Source organism: Akebia trifoliata, chromosome 2 (assembly GCF_017979445.1).
Source record: "Akebia trifoliata isolate Shusen 1 chromosome 2, ASM1797944v1, whole genome shotgun sequence".
Taxonomy (NCBI): Eukaryota; Viridiplantae; Streptophyta; class Magnoliopsida; order Ranunculales; family Lardizabalaceae; genus Akebia; species Akebia trifoliata.
This window is the reverse complement of record NC_141376.1, coordinates 18,648,171-18,670,092: the sequence shown is the minus strand read 5'-3', so window position 1 is coordinate 18,670,092 and position 21,922 is coordinate 18,648,171.

Here is a 21,922-nt window from a genome sequence, read left to right as displayed (position 1 = left end):
AATAGAGAAACTAAACTCAAAGCATTCTTATTCTTGGCTTCATCAACCTCTCTAATGAAGGGATCTAACCATTTTTCATTGTATTAAGGAAGGAAGGAAAAGAAAAGAAAAATAAGTAAGCAATCCTTCATTAGTTTTCAATTCAAGTACACTATCTCTCTCTCTCTCTCTCAAAATTATAGAAAATTATAGAGAATTAGAGGAGAAGATGAAGTCCTAAGTTAGCTTATTATATTTAAAATGATAGAGTTACCCAAAGAATTTAACTCTCCCAAACTATAGCCCAAGGAGTCTATTTATAGCCCAATTGGCACATTCCAAGGTTTGTACATGTCTGAGATCAACGATTTTCATCCTTAGCAAGTCAAAAAGTAATCAACAAAACTAGTCGCATTACTACACCCTTAGGCAGTGCCACAATTCAAGTGAGGATGATTGCCTTCAAGCTTTGGTGATTCACTCCTTGTAATGCCTTGAGTGCAATAGAACTCCTAATTTTGTACAATTTCTCATCTTCTACTTTGAATTATTTTCAAAACACCTACAAAATAAATCATATAATATTAGGCTCTTTTAATTACATATAAATATGTTCCAAAATTCATGAATTGAGTATATTTACAATATAAGGCATTAAAATGATTTCTAACATGATTTCTTATATATTTATTGAACATTGCCATTAAAAAGTAGATAAGAGCCTTCAGAATACATGAAATAAATGAATATTTAGGCACTCATCGCATTGTCTCCTTCATACCCCCTTCTTGAGTCTCGTGCATCTTTTACTCGTGTCTAGCATGATTGGATAAAGGAACTTCGTGTAGGCCACCACCACATTGAGAATATTTGGCTTCGATCTGAGCAAAGGTTGCAGGAAGACATTGATTGCCTAAGTGCTACTTTAGATCATAGAGATATTGGGATGGAGTAATGTAGAACATTTCCAATCGGAGATAGATGATCTCAGTATACGATTGAGTTCCAACGCTCGAGTTGATGACATGGCATCTTATCTCGCGAGTCATGCGGATCGACTAGTTATTGGTGAGGTGGCTAGGATTCGAGCTTAGAAGCTTACCACAATGTTTTTTATCTTTCATGCGACTAGGCGTCACTTTTCATGATTCTCTACATCTTTATTTTTGCTACATATTTGAAAAAAGGATGCAATATTTTATTTTATGCGATGGATGGTGAAAATAAGTTTTGTTATTATTTAAGTCTTTTTTTTTAAACTATGGTTTTATTCAAAATCCTAAATATTTCCTTATAGGCCAATTTTTTTTATTTTTATTTTTTTTATGATTTAAAAATGCAAATGCTTAAAAGCAGAAAATCCTTTTGATGTTTTAACATATTTTGTTTTTTTGTGTGTAATATTTGGCCAAGTTAAGGGTCTAAGATACGAGAGAGTTGGCTTGAATGCCTTAGAAGCGCCAAAGTAGAGTATTTTTGCAAAATGGCTTGGATCAATTCATAATATTTCCTTGGATCCTTTAGATTATTTCTCAAACTCAAAAGAATCGAGTCTTGAATGATGTGAATCAATTGAGTTATAATTTTCACTAGACTCGTTTTTCTACACTTTTATAAACATTGATGTCCTTTTGAATTTTCATCGTGTCAGTAATTTTTATCTTGTCATAGTTTGATTCTTTTACTTATAACGCCATTTTTTGGATTTTTAATGTTCCCTTCAAACCATGGTTATTTTTTTCTCGAGTATCTGGACTCCCTTCTTGATTTATCTAATGACTCTCATGGCTTTGTGGACCCAAGTTAAACTGCAATATCGAAGAATTTTTTTTTTAGTTGTTCATGCTTAAGTGAACTTCCGTTATTGTTTTTCCTTCATTATTTTTTTTTTTCAAAATATTTTATATAGATTCCCCTCTCGGTATCACGAACTTCCTTTATACTCCTGAGATCTAAGTTGAACTACAAGATCAAGGATGCTTGATATTTTTACTGCTAATGTTTATCCAAAAATTTTCATTATCGATTAGTTAACTCTTTTTTTTTTCATTTTTCTTTGCGTGCCACATGCACCGTCCCATCCTTTCACGTGTTACAATAGGTAAGTAGTCACTTTATGTGGAGGGGTATATAAAGACTTAAGGTATGAACTGTAGAGCAAACCCAGTTGTTCTTACAATCTTAACTAACCCCTGGTAGGTTAGTTAAGTACTTCTATCTCTTAAACTTAAAATCGCTATCCAACCAGAGAGGTCTTCATTGTGTGACAAAACATAGGCCATGTTTGGGTACAAGAAAGAATGAAATTAAAAGCACAAAGTAAAAAAAACTAATTGGGATAAGTTGAACTGGAGTATGTCCTTATTGATTTTTTTTAACCTATATTTTTTCGTTCAGAATAATTAATAAAGTTATCTTCTCGACTTTCTTAAAGATTTGGATTGTGTTTGTTAAGATTGAACTCTACCCAAAATTTCTCTTTAAGATATTTGTTTAAATTGAGATATATTTTGAACATAAAATTCAGTAAATAAAATTATGTTTACATAAAGATGACAAGATAATTAATAAATTTTAAATAGAAACATAAATGTAATTTTTTTTATCATCCTAGTTAAATGAATTTTTTTTTCTAAAGAATGATGATTGTTCATGAACCTTTAATATTAATCAATAAAATCATCAAATAGAATTGTTAAAAAAAATTTCTCAACCTTTAGTATAAAAGGGCATATTTGATGATTTTATTGATTAATTAATTTTTTTTTTAAGATTATATAATAAAAAAATGATACTTCTTTTAATTTTGAAAACTAAGCAATATGATAGATTACAAAATTTTTGATTTTTTATTTATTTATCAAAATAATCTTATTTATATTAAATTTAAATATAAAGGTGGGAGCAATTATGGCAACTCAAATTTTGGTGTCTGGTTACTCCGCCTTCTCTCATTATAGTAGTAAAGATATTCATATTAAGTTTTAATTGCCAAAATATTAAGGGCTTTGAACCACCAGATTTTGATATTTAATGGACACTAAAAAGATGAAATATATATAAGTCAACTATAAGGAGTTGGACCATTAAATTATTTGAACAATTAGAAAGTAAAAAAGAGTGTGGCAACCCTAAGTGTTGAAAGAAAGAGTCGCTTTCATAGAAGAAGCAAAGGCTAAAATTCTAGAGTCACTAATAGGACGTTTGAATCCTAAATTAAGGGATCGTTATGCCAAGTTGTTATGTTTTGGTGAATCATACTTTCTTGGATCAAAGATTTTATGGGCGGAGTTAGTAAGGAGTTGGTGGGGGCAATTGCCCCCACAGAACTCTGACACATCCGTATATTTTCAATTAATTACATGTCCTATTTATCTAATTACATGTCCTATTTGTCCCTACACCCTCGTCGCTCTCCCTATTTGCCCCCACACCCTCACCTCCCCGGGCTTTCTCATATACTAATTGAAAATGACTTAAATATTTTTTTTTTCAATTTCTAATATAAAAAAATCTCTGAATTTCTCCTTTAAATCATTTATCTTTAAGTTGTACAATTAATCATAATTTACGCCCACTACAAGAAAATCCTGGCCCCACCCTTGTGGGTGGAGTTCGGTTATGTCAGGGGATAACTCATGTATTAAAAGCAAAATAGTTGATTGCTGAAATGACTGAAGATATTAGTAAAAGTAGTGGAGACTGGAGAGAGGTCTGCTAAGTTTTTGGAGATATTTTGGCTTCATGTTTCACATGGGTTATAATGCAAGATGTGGAACATATCATTGAAGTCCTCAAATAAATATAACAACCGGTTCAAAATCACTAAACCTGGTAATATATAAATGGCACCTGGCAGAATTAGTAGCATCTATGTATGCCACACTTTCTCTTACCCTTTCTACGTTGACAGTCAAAAAAATGACGCCCTTGGTGGGCCTCAATTTTTCCGAAGCGACAGCACTAGTTTCTCAAATCGCTTACGAAACGGTTATTTACGAAACTGACATTTTTAAGTGTCGAAGACTTGGTTTTGACTTGCTAGTCACGCGGCGAACCGACCTGTGAGTACCACTGTGTGGTCCATGTTGTGGTGAGTGTCGCTTGGAACGTGGGCATACCGCCTCATCTCATCAATTAGGCTCAGAGTTTGGACAAACATGGACACATCAGTTTAGTTGTAGTTTGTTGACTACGATCAAATTATTGTACAAGTGGTCAAGTAGGTGATTCAAAGTCAAGGGACATGATTTTTAAGTTACACTAAATGACAATTGTTGGGGAATTTTTTGTTCGAATTAAAGGATAAATTAGATTATCCTGTTATTCATTGAGTATTCGCCTTAAGGTGAAAATCCATTTTCACATTTTCTTTTTACTTTTTTAGTTTTTATTTTAATTGAAATATTCTATTTATCTCGATTATTATAATTTCACATCGACTAGGAATAGAGTTCCACACTGTAGGGGTACATGACGCCCTTAAAACCTTGAGGGCACATGACTCCTCTAGACTTATGTACATAGCACCCTGCGTAGAGTTGATAAATGTTCCATGATGCTTCAAGTAGAGCATTATGTACACGGCACCTCACAATCTAGATACTCATTCGGTAGACTTGGGTGTGTATAAAATACGACGTTGGTGTTCAAAACATTTATACATGGCGCCTCAAATTCTGTAAGGCCACATGGCACCTCAAATAGCTTAAAGGAACATGGCACCTACATCACTACGTACATGGTGCCTTGAGTATGGGTGGGCCTTATGAACTAGAAAACCTTTATACACCCCGAGTGTTTAACAAAATTCCTATAAGTAGTCTCTTTCGCGCCTCACCCTATACGTAGAAAGTGGGCTCTCTTCACATTCCTCTTCCTTACTTCTCTTCCAAACAACATGAGGAACCTTATTAGTTGTACTGACCCCTTCTTTGAGTGTGTTGCCTCCAACCAAATTGACAATTATCCTTCAAAGCATCCTTGGGAATTTCTTTCTTATAATGGGGATGTTCATGTTCCTCCTCTCAAATGTTTTGGTTTCTTATGCTCACCCCTCTGATTTTTTTTTTTTTTTTTGAGGAGGGGGGGGGGGGGGGGGGGGGGGGAGTTCAAGCTACTTGATCGCATTGGGCTTGTCAATGCTTTAATCACTTCATGAAAGTTAATTAGTGTCGATGTCTCGTTGGAGTAATCAAAGCCATACTTTTGTCTGTGCTTGGAAAGAGGCGGGGGTGTCTTTAGAATGTGTTCATGTACTTCTTGTATGCCTATTCATGGTTATTTCAAGTCTTCTAAGCTAGGTACGTTATCCATGGATGAACAGTGCCTAGTCGGTAGATTGGTAATCAGTATCGTAGCATCGAAACGAAGTGTGCTAACTTCGTTGGGTGGATTCAACACTTTTATGGATTCTCTACAGAAGATGTTTTCACATGAGGGGTCGGTTGGGATGCCCCTTGTAATGTTGTTGTGTTAATTGTGTTGTGGTTGTCGCACCACATAATCGAATGTTACCCCTCTGAAAAGGTTCAAGATTTCATTTTTCCCTTAGCTTCCAAGATGTCTTCTAGAACTGCTATCCCTGTGGTGATCATTTTCTTGATGAGTTTGTATAGGATTCTTGGCTTATTCGTGGAGGATATTGGGCAATCAGATGGGCACCAAATTATTTATAGTTTTGCTAGTGTCCTTTTTTATTTATGCAAATGTGGTTATGGGAACACTTTTCAAAGTATGCCCCTCGAGTGGCAAAGTTTTCTAAAACTGTTAAAAGATGGGAAATGCTTAGCTCAGGATTGATTGTTACTGAGGACGTTCTTAATAATGTCCCTCAAGCTTGGTGATGGTATAATGCAAAGAGTGGTTCCGAGCTAACTCGGTACTTGAACTTATGTTCTTTTTTCGTCTTCTACCCCTATAGACGGACGCCTAAAGATGTTTCTCCTACTGATTTATATCCCGATGTAAGTAGTGTTATTAATCTCAAATTTTGAGATTCTTTCACTGTATTGAGCTTATTTTCTTACTATACACCACCTTTTCTTTTGTGGTGAGCTTCATCAAGGTAAATGCGTACCTTTATCATGTAACCCAGATCACTTTGCACATCAGTTTGGATTTGATCAAGACATCCTTATGAGTTTTCATACAAGTCCTGTTGCTAATGATATAGTAGATTTCTTCTCCTACCTACAAATGCACCAATTTTTCAAACCTCGTGAATCTACGCTGTTTTCTCCTCATAAAAAAACATATTGGTTTTTTTAGTCATTTGACTCAAGCATACTAGAAAGATGCATTATCGGGATATCGCTAGTATGTTTCAACGGCTTATCGTGAACATGTACATTTAGATGACAAGAATCTTGATCTCAACCCTTGACTTAAGCACTTTTCAGGCGATACTAGACCTTCGGGTAGAAAACAAAAGGTAATGGGTGATGTAGAGAAAGATAAGGTGTCTCACGCCTCGAAATCCCAACACAAATCCCTATGATTCATTAGTCAAAATCTTGAGGTGTAAAGTAACCAATCACACAACTGAAAGCGCCTTCGATCCACGGCGTGCACAGATCCACTTTTGACCTTTGAGGTTTGGGAGTCGCCACCTAGTTATTGTGTTCTAGGAACCGAACATTGACTCGACACGGATAAAAAATAACTAATCTAATAGAAAAAAAATACTGAGTCTTGAGATCACATTACGGGGTTGGAAGGTGTTAGGCACCAACCCCGCCCGGCAAACGTCGATCTCTACTAAGTTCCAAATAAAACTACATTGCTAAAAAAACCTAAATAATTAAAAAAATAAAACTATTTACCTTTACGAATGTAGACACGGGATTTCGTCATTACGATGACCACATCTACGATGATTTGGAGTCGCCACCATTCATATTATAAGTAGGTGTGAATGGTCACCCGATGTACATTTTTTTGAAAAAGTGACATTTTTGATGTTTTAGCGACTCTCGATGGATAGGAACTAATCAAACCATGAGATTCGGGGTAAGTGACTCGATTGGAGAAAAGGAAAGGTATTAGGCACCCTTTTCTCCCCACTAAAGAGTGGTAACCTCAACTCAACTCGGTCATTTTTTATTAAAAAAATACGAAAAATGATGTGTCACGTGTTGTGCATTTGTACCCTAGATAGGGATTCATTTTCGGCTTGATCATAGGGTCATTCCATTGATGGAAATGACCCTTATAAACCTTTAGCCTTGGGGTCCATTCATCCTAAAAAATAAAATGAAGGGGAGAGGGGTGATAGAAGAAGGAAGAGGAAAGGGTGTAGAAGAGAGAGGGGGGGGGTTGCCTTGAACCCACCTTGTATCTTCTTTCTTCTTTTCTTCTTCTTCTTTGAGTCTTCTTGAGTCCTTAGTATTTTAAGCAAATACAACTCTTTTTTTTTTGTTGAAGGAGTAAAGAAGAGATGATGAGTATGTGATTTTTTTTTATGAGACTTGGGGAGGATTAGTGTGAGGGAATTGATGAGGATTTTCTTAGTGAGAGGGGTGATAGTTGTTAGTAGAGAGAGAGTTGAGGAGAAACTTTGTAGTGAAAGTTGGGGGCCATTTTTGGGAAGAGGAGGAGGGTATTTATAGATGTTGAGGAGTTATTTTAGGGATATAATGGGGTGAAGTGAAGAAAAAGGGTAGAATGGTTATGAGTTTGAGAGAGAAATGGGTGTAATTTAGAGGAGATTGGAGGGTATTTAAGGAAGGGGGGTTAAATGGGTGAGTTTTGACCCAAATGGTTTGGATCATACCCAACCCATTTGGGTGGAGTGTTTGGTGAGGTGAGTTTAAGATGGTGGTTGAGATTAAATGGTATTTGGTTTAAGAAAATGGAGGATTTAAAGAGGTGGTTGATGATATTTTGGGAGGGTGAAGGAGATGATGCCATGTGTCAAAGTGGTTGGAAATGAAGGGTTGAGATAAGTTGATGGGAGAGGTTGAGTGTTTGACTTGAGAGGATGGTGTAGGTTTAGGTTGTAGATGTAGGTTTTGTAGGGAATGATGAGGGTAGATTAGGGGAGGTATAGGTTAGGGGTGTGGGTAGATGTGTTTGATTTGAGAGAAAATGTGATGGGTTGATGTGTGGGTAGATGGGATTTAAAGCAAATTAATGGGGTAGGTAGTTGGGTGAGGGAGGTGAGATGGGGTGATGACATGTGTCATCTTTTGATGATAAAAGAGTGATTGGTTGATGTGGGTTGTGGTTTATGGGTTAGGGTTGTGGGTTGGATAATGAATTGGATATGGTTAATGATTTGTGGGCTTTGTAGTGTTGGGCTTGGGTTTTAGAAATGGTTTTGAGTTTTAGAGTTTGGTTGAGGGTTATTTTGGAATGGGTTTTGAGGGTATAGGTTGGTTTTAGATTTTAGGTGATGTGGGATTGATTTTAGGCTAAGGGTAAGATGAGAAATCGATTTAGGAAAGTGTTGAGGGCTCATGGGCCTTAGGTAGGCCTATGGTTTTTTACGGATTCGGAGGCGGAGCGGTGGTAGTAGAGGAGGGGTAGGCATCCCAAGTCTCACATTTTTAATTTTTTAATTTTTTTAGATTTTTGCAATCATTAGTTTGATCAAAAATGCCACGTGTTGGCGAATCGGGCTTTTTAGGCCCGTTGGTGAAATTTATCAAAAATTTGGCGTTTTTTATTTTGGAAGCGGAGCGGTGAATATTGGGAAAGCGTAAGGTAGGCCGAGTCCTTTTGGTGGGCCTCCTAAACCATTGAGAGGTCTTAGGGGCCTCGGTTTGGTAAAAATGTCACTTTTCAATGACTTGGGCCTTTAAGGCCCGTTGGCCCATTTATTTAGAAAATCGATATTTTTGGGCCCTTTCGAGAAGTGGCCCGTTCAAATTGAGGTGTCTACAACGAAAACAACGGTTTTGTTTCCTCAGATCTCATAGAATGGCTCCTTGTACAGCACTCCTCTTTTCGTTCTATTACCGGATTCGCTTCAGATATCCAAGACGAGGTACTTTCTCCTTAGATCTGAATTTTTTAACATTTTCTAGATTTCTTGGTGTTTTTGAAGAGCTTCTAGGTGTTTTTTGAGTTAAAATTGGGGTATGGATGTTAAGTAAGGAGTTAGGACTTCAAAATCAAGGTTTATGGGAGGATAGGGGAGCTTTCTGACCTACTTTCTTAAAGGTTTATTTTTTCATATGAAAATAGGTTGTAGAGGTCCCTATTTATAGATTTGTTTTAGGTATTTTTTAGATAGAGTTAGTGTTTGATTAGAATTATTTTAAATAGAGTTAGTGTTTAATTAGAATTATTTTAAATAGAGTTATAGTTTGATTTGAATTGTTTTAAATAAAGTTATAGTTTGATTAAAATTGTTTAGATAGTTTTAGAGTTTGACTAGAATTCTTTTTAGGGTTTTGGCTTTTAGTCTCACTTGATTGACTTGACTTTAGGATTTTGACTTGAGTCATACTTGATTGAATTTTAATTAAGATTTCACTTTACATTAATTAATATTTTAATTATTAATTTTGAAAATTTTAATTATTAAAATTATAAAATTACCGTTTTGCCCTCAAAGAGGACTTTTTGCGTTTTAAGTCGTTTTTCAATGTTCTAGGATGTTTCAGAATCGATTTTTCATAAGAAATTCAATGAGAATATTGATTTGTATCATTTATGAAATTTTTTTATGCAAAATGATCGTGAACTTTATGAGGGGCATATTCATAATTTTGTCGAATTTAGTGAAAATTGGCGAAATGACATATTTGATTTCGATTTGTTATTTTATGTATTTGAAAAGGTTTTTCTAAGCATAATGTAGGCTCTAGGGATGTTTTGATGTTAGGGGTATTTTGGTAATTTGATCATTTTTTAGTGATTTTTATCGTAAAGCTTCTTCTTGTCTGAAAAATGATGATTTCTATGTTTTTGGGATTATATTTTCTTAGCGTAGCATGGTTTCTACACTTTTTTTGCTTGAGAAACCTCATCCAAATTTCTGAAACAAATCTGGTAACAAATAAAGCATTAGAATAAACATCCATCATTAGGAACCATTGCAATCGGGTTGACGAGTTGATTAATTAGACGAATGCAAAAATGGGGTGTTTACAACAACCTGGTAGAACATTTACAAACAACAATACATATGGAAAAGAAAATATACGCAACGGAACAATAATAAACTAACATCTATATAAAAGTTTAGAGTAAGCGGAACAATCGCCAAATACTAATGTTATCAAAATCCTCAATCTCATAATACTTTAGATTACAAAAATTTCTAAACTAAAATGTTTCTTATCTACAAGCAAACACGGCTAGGACCTCTAACGAATCCTCAAAGACACGACAGTAGCAAGACATCAATCTGATCATCCTCAAGGACTTCCTCAAAAGACTCCTCATAGAACGGCTTATCAATAGCTGAATAATCTATAAGGGGAAATATAGATGAGGTAACAAGGGAATCTACTCAGCAGGATAAACGTCGTTCTACCAACGAGTCATACATATACGAGTAATCATCTGAAAAGTTAAATAATGTAAAATTTTCATAATGTAATCATACGATAAATGTCTAAGTATACTCAATAAACAGTTATCATAATTTTAATCTATTATTTAAAGTGACTTAAGCATTTTTCAAATAAAAATATCTATCAAACATTACAAAATAAGGAAAAGATACATAATAAGAACAAGACGGTGTAGTTGATAAGAGAGTAGAGGAACACGTCGATATAACTGTCTCGAGTAAGGCAATTCATTATTCTAGACTTCTAATCCGATGTGGAATCCCATTGTAATAATCTGATTTTGTGGCTGGTCTAGCATTCCACAGTTGGATGATCAATTTATCCGGCTCAAACTGGCCATTAACCAAGAATCCAATGCTGAGTTCAACTAACAGTGAGGTCAACCGTTTGACGATTACAAACGAATAGTGATCACTAACTAGCCTAGGAGACCCCTCATGTCAAAGTCTATCAAGAAGCAATGCATGTGAACCCCGCCTACTTTTACATTATAAAGAGACCGTCTTTACATACAACGTTTCCAAGAAAAAAAGTAGGAAAAATTCCCAGATCTCATAAACTGTAATATGTTCTAAAATATTACAAATTGGTAGTATAGACACCCCAATTTGAACTGGCCCATACTCGAAAGGGCTCAAAAATACAGATTTTTCAATAAAAATTACCAACGGGCCTCAAGAGCCCAAATCAATTGAAAGATGACATTTTGATATAATTAAGGCCCTTAAGACCCCATAAGGGTCTAGGGGGCCCACCAAAAGGACTCGGCCTACCTTATGCTTTCCTAATATTCATCGTGCCATTCCCAAAATAAAAAATGACGAATTCTCAATGAAATTATCCGACGGGCATAAAAAGTCCAATTTACCAACACGTGGCATTTCAATCAATCCAATAATTCCAAAAATTTCTAAAAAGATAAAAATTGTAAAATGAGACTTGGGACCATCTCCACCTTCCTTACCCCTCACTGCTCCGCTCCTAATTCGAAGAAATTCTAACCCCACCTAAGGCCCATAAACCCTCAACACTCACAAATTACATTTCTCACCTTATCCCATAACCTAAATCCAATCTCACACCACCTAAAACCTAAAACATACCCACCCTCAAAAATCTAATCTAAAACAAATCATACCCAATCCAATAACCCAAAACCATTCCATAACCCATGCCCAATACACTAAAAAGCCCACAAACCTTTATCCATATCCAATTCACATCCAACCCATAATCCTAACCCACATGTAACACCCCAAAATTTTAATTCGTATCTCGAGAAAAAATAAATAGTGAAATTTTAAGAAAATCTTGAAAGTGGGACTTAGGGTAAAACTGTAGGACCTTGTTCTGATCATTTTTAATGGAATCTGACCTCACCATTAGATTCAAAATGATCGAAAAACATAGTTTAGCCTATAAGCATGCTCAAATACGAGTCCGAATATAAAAGTTGCAAAATCCTCGATTACCGAGTCGGACCAGGCTAAAACAGTGACTTTTTGTTAGAGCAATAATTTTTAAAATTCGATTATACCATTAGGTTCATAACGAAAAATTATTCAATATTGGCTATTTATCTGTCATTTTTGGAGATCAAGAAGTCGAATTATCGTCAAAAACGAAAACGACATCAAGTTTAGGGGTCACCTCAGGCCAAAAATGTTAATTTCTATTAGAGACAAAATTTGTAGAAATTGACTACGCCATTAGATCCAGAACGAAAAATCAGGCGAAATAGAGTATTCATTTGTTAGTTTTGGAGTTCGGATGATCAAATTATCGACGATTCAAACAATTGACAAAATACTGATTTTGTCCCAATTTATATAAATAAATTTTTTTTATATTTTTTATATTCGTTGTCATCCCCAACCCGTCCAAAATTAGCCAACGAAATACGAAATTTTTTTTCAATTTCTTCCGATCTTCCACCCCAGATCTCTCGCAAACGATCTACTTTCGACGATCGTCGTAGAAGAGAAAAAGATCCGCAGCTACGTTCTCTACAAAACCCACCCAACCTTTCTTTGTTTCACTTTCTATTTCACCCGATATCATCAAAAATCAGCCGTATTTGTATACGAAAATTTTAAAACTTTGACCTCGGATTTTGTCCGTTTCGGGGTCAAACCGTCTTCCGACGCAGAAGGGAAAAATGTCCGCAATCTCATTTTCTACATAACCCACCCAAATTCCTTCTGTTTTCTTGTCTTTTTCACCCTGTATAGTAAAAAATCAGCCATATTTTTATACGGAGATTTCGTAACTTCGACCTCGATTTTCATCGATTTCGGGGTCAAACCATCTTTCGCCGTAGAAGGGAGAAGAGACGAGCACATCGAGATCTTTGAAACCACCTGGTCAGTTTCGAAAATCAACTGCTTCGAAGTTTTGTCCGTCTCGATTTCTGTGCCGATCGCCTCAATTTCCGCGCACACTTTTTGATTCTTTCGCCTAGACATTGTAAGGAACTCTCAATTTCTATTAGTAATCGTAGATTGTAAAAATTGCATTTAGGATTTTATCGAAAAATTTTGATGTATTTCCAAAATATAGAATTCTTTGTTTATTTCAAAATTCACGCCAGAAATTGCATGTTTGATATGTTTAATTGTATTTTTGAACAAATTATACGTGGGTAGGATATTTTAACGGGTTATTTCCATCAATTGGGTCTTGTGCACTACTCAAACCCCGTTTTGATATAAAATTTGTATTCTTTTTCAATATTATTAATAAAAATAAATTCTATAGTTGAAAAATGTGATTTAATATTCAATGAACTCATATTGAGTTGATGAATATCAGAAAATGGATATTTTATTGAAGAGATTGAAAACTGTAAAAATCAGAAAAATGGTATGAAACGGTAAAATGTCAGTCACACCCGAGGGGTGATGTCTGCATTTTACGTTGTTGTGTTGTATGTAGGTTGGTGAACAGTTATCTAGGAATAATGTTACTGGTTGCATGTTTATTTCCTTTCTGTTAGCGCGAGGCGCTGTTTACGTTTTCGTTTTGTTATTTATTTTAGGCCGGGTGGCCACACTTGCATGGTAGGAAACTGGATATCCATTCCCAACCTTGTATTGTTAATTTCTCTTTTGTTTTCAAATGAAAATAATATATATACATATATATATATATATATATATATGTAGCTATTTTGTGAGCTGTTAAAGAGTTTGTGAATGCCTAAAGGGATAGTACGTCATATCATCCGGAGTGATGTACTATCCTGGGATGTACGGTAGGGACCACCAAACTCATACGTGGTATGGGACGCGTATGAGAGTGGACTCACAACTGGAATCCGGGATATTCCTCTCTATCTTTACCAGTGAACTTGTAATGTAAAGGTGGTCATATACGAATGGTTTGTATATTTGGGAATCACATGCACGCCTGAATAGACGACAGTGATCACGACTGGACACATCGATTGCCACGTCGTGAATCAACCAACTCTAAAAGCTAATCATGTCCACTGGATCCACGTGAATCCCACTCTAATTCCAATACTCCACCATTGTGTATTATGTATCTGTTGCTTATTTTGATATATAAAATGAAATGTATGTTTAATGTTTTCATTTGATCAATTAGATTTGTATAAAAAGAGAATGTTATAGTGAGTAATGCTGATTGATGTAATGTCAGTTTTAAAATGTTTAGTTGCTCATCCCTGGCTATATGTACCAGTTAATCGTAGTTTATTCTGTAAAATTTTGTTTATTTTAAAATGATTCAGTATGTTTATTCGTTCATGTTAGGAGAGGTTATTGATAGAAATTGTTGCTTCCTTACTGGGTAACCATTGTTACTCACCCTTTCCTTCTCCATTTTTTAGTCTCAGATTCAGAGCTTGGCGAGGCAGGTATAGAGCACTAGTAAAGATCATCTGGTCGGTCAGATAGACAACCAGAGTTTGTCACCTGGTGAGTACTAGGGCTATATCCCCTAGTGGTGTCAGTTCCCACAGGTAGTTTTATGGATTCTGTCTTGAGTGTTAGGATTTCTGTTAGAGTGAGAAATTTTGTAAAATCCTGTATTCTGGTTATTCTTCCGCATTCTGATCTTTCATACGTTATTAGACATATATAAGCTTCCACTAGTATTATATTTTGTATATGTATGCAGGATTGTATGTCGTTTATCAGGTGCAGATTGAACGCCTTGGAATGCTAACATAAATAGAGGAGATCATGCCGAAATTTTGATGTACCACCTAGTACCTCAAGTTTTGACCTGGAGATTTGTGTTAGCATTTGGCGGGGCCCCGCACATGTCACCACCCCAACTCACCTCCCTCATCCCCAACCTATCTCATCACCTTTTTTCTAAATATCATATAACCACACCCCTAACCTATACCTCCCCTAATCTACTCACATCAACCCATCACCTTTTCTCTAAAAAAATCTAATCTACCCACACCCTTAACCCATACCTCCCCTAATCTACCCTCATCATTTCCTACAAAACCCACATCTACAATCTAAACCCACACCCCTCATCTCAAATCAAACACTCATCCTCTCCCATCAACCCATCTCAACCCTTCATCTCCACTAATTTTAACACATGGCATCATCTCCCACACCCTCCCAAAATATTATCAACCACCCTCTTACACAACTCTTCTTTTAATTAAAATCTCATCCCCTCAACTCACTTCACCAATTAATTACTCTCTTACACAATCACATCCTCTCAATCACTCTCATTTATTTTATTCCATCTAATACTCAACCTAAATGGATTGAATGATCCAACCCATTTGGATTATAAAACAACCTATTTACCCTTCTTACACAAATGCCCTTTAATCATATCTAATTTATCCCTACCTTTCTCTTAAACCCCACACCATTTTAGCACTTCTCTTCATTTTACCCCATTAAATCCCTAAAATAACCCCTCAACATCTATAAATACCCTCCTCCTCTTCCCAAAAAAAATTTCAACTCTAACTACTAACAACTATCATCAATTCTCACCAAGTCTAACAATCATCTCTTATTAACTCCACACCAAGTCTCACTAAAAAAGGAAAATTCCTACTCTCTCTAATCACCTCTTTCCAGTCTCATACTCTCATATTCTACCAAGGATTCAAGAAGACTCAAAGAAGAAGAAGGAAGGAAAGAAAATGAAAGAAAATATTGAAGCATCAAGGTGGGTTCAAAGTACACCCCCCTTTCTTCTTCCCTACCCTCTCCTCATCCCTCTTCTATTATCCCCTCTCCTCTTCATTTTGTTTTAAATGGGCTTAGGATGAATGGCCCCCAAGACAAAGGTTTATAAGGATCATTTCCATCAATGAAATGATCCTATAATCGAGTCGAAAGTAAATCCCTACTTAGGGAACAAATGCACAACACTTAACTTCATTGTTCATTTTTTTAAATCTAAATGACTGAGTTGAGTTGAGGTTACCACCACATGGTGGGGAGAAAAGGGTGCCTAATACCTTCCTTTTTCTCCAACTGAGTCGTTTACCCCGAATCTCAAGGTTTGATTAGTCATTATCCATCGCGAGTCACTATGTGCCAAAAATGTCACTTTTCTAAAAATGTGCATCGAGTGACCATTCACACCCACTTACAAAATGAATGATGGCGACTCCAACTCTTAGTAGACGTGACCATTGTAATCACAAAAATCACGTATCTACAGCTTGGCGACTCTACTGGGGAGTAAAGGCTCTACCCTCATGTCAACTCGGTCATTATAAAAAAAAATATCAAAATATTCTAATTTGCAAGTTAACATTATTTGTTGTATTTGTTGTATTTATTTTGTAGGTGCATTTCTTTTTCTTTATTTACTCCCTTGGGTTAAAAAATAAAAATAAATAAAAAAAAGAAAAAAAATTGATTTTTCCTTTATTTATCCAATTATATATCTTTTAAGCATTTATATCATAAAAAAATGAGAATTTTTTTTTTGTTTAAGCCAAAAACCAGAGGCAATGTGCCTCAAACTAAGTGAAAAAAAAAAACAAAAAACAAAAAAAAAGGGAAAAAATCGGTTTCTCATTTATTTCTCCGATTATGTCTCTTTTAAGCATGCATATCATAAAAAAATGAAAAAAACAAAATTTCTTTGGCCCAAGCCAAAAACCAGAGGCAATGTGCCTCAAAATGAGTGAAAAAAATAAAAAATAAAGAAAATCATTATTTTTTTTGCCGAATGAACAGTCGAACTTAAACTGATTGTAACTTTTTCGTCCGATCTCCGATTAACTATTAGTGCATATCGATTTGGAGTAGAACACAATTTTCTTTTAAATGTGACATAATCAGCAAGATTTTGTCAAGTCATAATCAGTTTTTGAGCTTGTTTACTATCGTTTATGCTAACATTTCTATTTGACGTCTTGTCGGGATAGAAAATGAGTATAAAAAAAAGCATAAAAAAAATTGGCCCAAGCCAAAAACCAGAGGCAATGTGCCTTAAAATGAGCACAAAAAATATAATTAATTAATTAATTTAAAAAAGAAGATTTTTTTTGCTTAGTTTGTTCCTTACGTCAGTCTTGGAAACTTTCCTCTTGGACTTCATTTTTTTTTTTTAGTTTTAAAACTTCAAAAGATCAAACGGATCACTTTTTGTTAAACTTAGGGCATACCGCTCGCCACTTTTTGATTGATCAAAATAAAAATTCAATGCGATCATCGGTTGGATCATAAAAAAATAAAAATAAAAAGAAAAGTCCTTTTATGATTAGTTCATTCGTAAAAAAATGATGAAAAAAATCGATTGGTTAATGCTTAACTATGAATGTGCTACCCTTATGGACTAATTATCTAAAAAGTCATGGTCTCTATAGATATATTTTAATGTGCCTACAATGTGGATGTAATGGATTTGGTAATCTTTGAGCTATGTGGCATCCATGTCGGAATGATTTGATATAGCCAATGGGCCCACTCATCTGGAAAATGCCCCAGGCACACCCTATCCTATTTGCACGCACCACTAGCACGTTTACTTTGCTACATTGCACGCTTGCATGTCCCTAATAGCCAACTTGGCCTGGTCTCCTCGGAGATGCGACGTCATTCATGAAAATCACAACTCCTATCACGTACCGTAAGGTATATAAAACTGGGGCATCAGTACCGTTTGATCGGGTGATTCTGAAAGGTATATTGATACACCCATGTTGGAGCGACCTGAGCCTTTGTCTTATTGTAAGCTGCACAGTCACATGTCCCGATTGCCAACGTAGTACTAGTACGTGATTGGTCCCCTCGCGGGATGCGAAAATCATTTATGAAAGCTACAATCCTAGACTCGTACCTATACGATATATCAAAGTAATCTAATTGCACTTCTTGGTCAAAATCAGTATCTAAGCGAGATCTTACCCCGCCGTATTACGGTACTAAGGGGATAGATGACGTCTATTCTAGACGAGGTGACTTAAGAGTGCCCTAGCTTAGCATCGTGCGCCATCTCTCAACTGGGGATTAAACTGACTATTTTTTACTTTAGAGATTTGAGTTTGAGACTTAGATTATCACCTATACGGTATATCAAACTAAGTCACCACGTACCATCTGATTGAGTACACTCGAGAGGTATATAGGTGTACTTGGGCAAGGGTGGCTAGATAAATTGCATTACAAATAGTAAACCTAGAGTCTAAAAAATCTTTCTATAAGTCACAACTAGAACTTAAGTGGGTGTTTCTGGGTTACTTTTCAGAAATGGACATTATAAATTGTTGAGATCAGGAAGTTACAATGTTTTCCTTAAGATAATCAAACTATTTGTTTAATAGGTGCACCAACCCAATAAAGAATCCATTTTAAATATGGTAGTGATGCACAATGACCTAGTTCATCTCGATTTAACGATCACGATGGGCTGGACTATTTAAGTCGAAATATCGTTCAAGTTCTTTTTTCTCTAATTCGGATCCCAACCCATTTCAAGAGAAGAAAAATATTTTCCAAAAGAAAAGAAAAGAAAAAATATTTTACAAAAGAAAAAAAATGACTTACAAAGATATGTTTTGCATGGACCTTGGAAATGTACTGAAATATTCTTTTGTGTCAACTCAGGATCCTGGCTGTAGGCAATAACCCAATCGACCAGTTGATCAAAATAACCATCACGGGGATGCACACCGTAAAGAAATTCACCTTTGAAAAATTCATGTTGGGATGCTCTCTGTACTTTCACGAGTTTCAGATAGATTGAAACCTTTTGCGCGCTATAACTAAGCGTTGGAACCCTTATCTTCACATCTTCCATATTGGGCATATGCACTTGTGTCCTACACATGAAGATTATTGTGGCATCATGGGGATATCTATTTCAGGTCCTCTAATCAGGCCTTCATTGAAGACAGGATATTCTGGTGACCTCGCCACAGGCTTAAACATTTCAAAAGAAGAAGCCAAGGCCTTGGTCTGTAACGGGAAATTGGATTTAGTACCCTTATTGAGCCCATACCATTCCCGCAGTTATCCCATCATTGTAAAAGCAGAAGCTTAGAGAACCACTAGAGACTATCGATTATGTTTAAGGGTCTTAGCCTAATTCATACTGACCTCCAAAAGTGAGGGTCAAACTGTTCCTGAGTCCTTTATAGACATAGCTTCCCAATTCTCCAAAAACACCAACCCTGTACCTCTCATTCTAGTTGAAACCTTCTTAGGTTTGGATGCCATAAAAAAATGGGAAAGAAGGAGTTTCAAAGGAAGCCCTCACCTACTTTATATGTGGCTCTGTGACCGTCTTAAAATTATGGACATTCCTTCTACCCTCGAGTATAGGCCAAAGCACTTTTCCAAGATAAACATGTTAGTACGTCACAACTCAGTCAAGGCTTGGAATAAATGGTTAGATTCTCATCTTGCCCGTCATATTGGTTTGAGATGCCCTTAGTAGATGGCTGACTACTTTGTTTTAAGTACTAAATGATCCTATTATGTCTATTTGATTGGACTGGAGAAGACATCTTTTTACCAACCTGCCTTGATCCCAGAATAGTACGGAGTACCTATAGAGTTTTCGTTACCTCAACACAAAGAATTCTTTCCTCCCGAACCATTGACTGAAAAGTTAGTACATTTCATTGAGAAGGCTTGGAACAAGCGCACCTTAGGATATCCAGATAGACCAGCAGAGTTTAAAGAGCTAGTCGTTAGAACCAAGAGAAGCAAGTCTAATTGTCCTAGCAATCTTGATTACGATCAAAACAAATCCAAGCGTCTATGTAAAAAAATCTAAGACAGAGTTATTGAAAATTGTTATTCAAGAAAAATCTTATCTTTCAAATAATTTTTAATAGTTCAATAAAATTTCCTTTAGTTTCTTTGTGAAAAATCATTGCATAAATGAATTATTTAATGGGTTGGTGTACAAAATTCAATATTAGGATTCACCAAAATGTTATCAAAGGGGGTAACACCACAGTTAATAATCTACCTCAAATGGGTCCACTACCCATATCCATCTCAGATTGGGTCCACGAATCATATCCGATTTCGAATCAAGCTCATGACCCATCAGTTAATCTACTTTTGTAAAATGTCATACCGACTCCGTGTCGATGCCAGCTTCATACTGATGAAATCATTTTTAAATTTTATCTACTTTGCGTCGATGCCAGCTCCGTGCTGATGAAATCACTTTTAAATTTTATCGACTCCGTGTCGATGCCAGCTCCGTGCTGGTGAAATCATTTTTTAATTTTTATCGACTTCGTGTCGATGCTAGTTCCGTGCTGATGTAATCATTTTTAATTTTACTGACTCCGTGTCGATGCCAGATCCGTGCTGATGAAATCATTTTTAAAATTTTATTGATTCCATGTTGATGCCAGCTCCGTGCTGATGAAATCATCTTTAAATTTTACCGACTCCGTGTCGATGCTAGCTCCGAGCTGGTAGAATTCTTCTTTCAAAAGTTTTATCGATTTCGTGTCGATGCCAGCTCCGTACTGATGTAATCATTTTTAAATTTTATCGACTCTGTGTCGATGCTAGTTCCGTGTTGATGAAATTATTTTTAAATTTTACCGACTCCGTGTCGATACCAACTCCCTGCTGATGAAATCTTTTTTTACCAGCTCCGTGTTGATGCTAGTTTTGTGCTGATGAAATCTTTTTAATTTTACCGACTCCGTGTCGATACCAGCTCCGTGTTGATGAAATATTTTTTATCGGCTCCATGTCGATGCCAGATCCATGTTGACGAAATCTTTTTAATTTTATCGACTCCGTATCGATGCCAGCTCCGACTGATGTAATTTTTTTTCAAAATATTTTGCCAGTCCCGTGTTGATGCCAACTTCGCGTTGATGTCGGCTCCATGCCGAAGAAATCTTTTCTTTAAAAATCGTTTACTTTAAAATAAATAACTTTACCCAACCTAATAAAACGTTATGCATTTTCCTTTTTGTAAACAAGATAGTAATACTTGGTCTTCTATACCCAAAGGTGGCCAAACGAAAGAAATATAAGCAACCAGATGAACCTTCGTATTTTCTCAGATCTTCCACCGTTATCATGAGTTCTTCCGAACCAGCACAACCCCCAGTAGTTGAAACGTTAGGTATCGATCCACAAATAGCAGCACTATTGAAAATACTTGAGAGGTAAGAAAAAATGGTAAGTGCCGTGTTAGCCAATGCCAGCATCATACAAGCCTAAACAATACAGCAACATGCATCCAGATCAAATCAGGATCTACCCGAACAACCTCCATAGGGACCACAGACCACCATGCCTTATGCAGTGCCTGAATACCAGGGGCCCCCGCTCTATATTCCACAGAATCGACCACCCCCTGTGGTCATTCCTGATGATGAATATGAGTATAGGGCCACAGAGGCCAAGAGTGCCACATATGAAAATTTGGCTCAGCAGATCGAGTCTCTGCATGAAGAAATGATGAGGATGAAAGGCATCGACACTATAAGTAGAACTCGATTCAAGGACCTTTGTTTCTACACCAATGCTCAATTACTGGCCAAGTTCAAATGTCCAGAATTTGAAAAATACAATGGGGTAGGGTGTCCGCTGTCACATCTAAAGTTGTACTGTTGGTCTATGTGTCAATATGGCGAGGACGACAGGCTGTTGGTACAATTATTTCAGAAGAGTTTAAGAGGGCCAGCCTTCAAGTGGTTCTCCAGATTGGACCTTACACTCAACAAGAATTGGCAGGACCTAGCTGAGATGTTCTGGCACAACTATCGGTTCAATACGGATGTAGGACTGGATCGAAATGACATGGCTAAGATGGTGAGAAAATAGAGGAAAACAGTAAAAGGGTATGCCTAGAGATGGCGGGAGTCTGCTTCACAAGTGAGGCCTGCAATACCGAGCAAGTGATGAACACCACATTCATCTCTACATTAGGGCACGCCTTGTATACTCATCTAGTAGGAC